This window comes from Corvus brachyrhynchos, unplaced genomic scaffold, assembly GCF_000691975.1.
Source record: "Corvus brachyrhynchos isolate BGI_N302 unplaced genomic scaffold, ASM69197v1 scaffold209, whole genome shotgun sequence".
In the NCBI taxonomy this organism is placed as follows: domain Eukaryota; kingdom Metazoa; phylum Chordata; class Aves; order Passeriformes; family Corvidae; genus Corvus; species Corvus brachyrhynchos.
Window position 1 is genome coordinate 1,643,055 of NW_008246056.1, and position 1,558 is coordinate 1,644,612.

A 1,558-nucleotide genomic window follows, 5' to 3' on the forward strand; every position below is an offset into this window, starting at 1 on the left:
GCTGTCCTTGCAGCAATGTCAGCGAGCCAACACCAGGAAAACAAGACAAGAGCCTTCCAGACCAGCCTCAAGCACTTCTACTGGAAGAGCAGAAGGACCTGGATCCAGCTGCCCACAACAGGAGATTTAGGGTCCTGGGAATGGCTTAGGCTTCAATATGCTGTTCAGAGCGTGTATCTTGGATAAATGCAAGCACAGCCCCACAGCCAAGGGCTAGCCTGCACTGCATGGGACAGCAGCGAGCCGGGTGTTCCTATATCCATGGACTCAGGCTATGAATTCAGCCATGACAAAACCACTGTAAACAGACGGCATGAGTCAGGAAGGCGCTGCCTATCTACATGAGCCCGAATTACCTCCATGGCTCAGGGGCACAGATATTTGTGTGCAGAGCTGAACAGATGGAGGAGACGGAAGGGTGCAAGACTAGGAGGAGTGGCAGCCACGTGGAGAGGAAGCTGCTTTGCCCTGAGACAAAGGGAACAAAACAGGTCCTGCAGCAGGCAGTGCGTTACATGCACGAACCTGTGTCCTGCACCTCACGGGGAGTGCGAGGATGTGGCTGGGCCATGTGCATGGGGTTTGCAACGGGCCTCTCTGGACATGTGCACTTGATAACTTGAGAAGAGAAGCAGAATGAGCTAAAGTGTGTTTCTTCCAGTCCCCTGAGCCGCGAATGGTCCCACACAAATAGCACTGTGTTGGGAGGAATGGAAAGGAGCTCTTTCCAGAAGTCCATCTACAAGACACCTGGAAGGCAGGAGCTCCGATACTTATGTTGTCCAGGTATTTGGTAAAGTTTTAAGTCCATCAAACTGATCATAATCTTAGCCTTTGCCTCTATTTTTCCTATGAAAATAGAGAAGGCAGTGATGATTCTGCAGCATTTACAGCTGGGCAGCCCAGGGCAGCCGTACCTGAGCAGGTCCAGGAGGGCTGGCCTGGCAGAGCTGTGAGCTGGGGATACACCAAGGCTTTATCATGCTTCCAGGAAGATTTCCTTTCAACTCTGCAGTGCTCTGCCCCAATCACCAAACCCTCCCCTCCTAGAGCAGCACGATTTAGAAACAACCAAGCTAAGGCTGGGTAAGCATGGCAGCACTTACAGTATTCATGTTTGTCCACTCTTTGTGTTAGCCCAGTCCCCTCTGTTACCCTGGATAAGACTAAATGCAAATCTGTATGAATTTTAGCTTTTTTTCTGCCTTTTAACTCAAAACTTCCAATGAGTTTTTTTCTGGCTGTGCAACCCCTGGTCCTGTCACTAAATCAACAAAGATGCCCAGGGAGCTGGAGCGTGCCCCCGGGTTGCATTCTGCAGCCCTGGGCTGTCAGCCGTGGGCGCTGGCGGAACGAGGCCTCTTTGCTTGCCGCTCACTTCTTGTGAGCCTCGTGATCTCATTATGACAATTTACTGTGGTTACACATGATGCCATTTTCAATGGGTCATAACTCATTCAAATCAAAACCTGTTTTCACCAGCTCTGCTGGTGAGCTTGAGAGGAGTGCACGTGACCCTCCCTGTGGATATCCCCAGCTGACACGCAGAGCGGGAGGC

At 51.3% G+C, this 1,558-nt stretch overlaps 1 protein-coding gene across 5 annotated transcripts in view; it reads right to left on the reverse strand.

Annotated features, from left to right (window-relative positions):
• Positions 1-1,558, reverse strand: part of ITPR2 (inositol 1,4,5-trisphosphate receptor type 2) — a 222,855-nt gene that overhangs the window by 4,772 nt on the left and 216,525 nt on the right. The window lies entirely within an intron of this gene.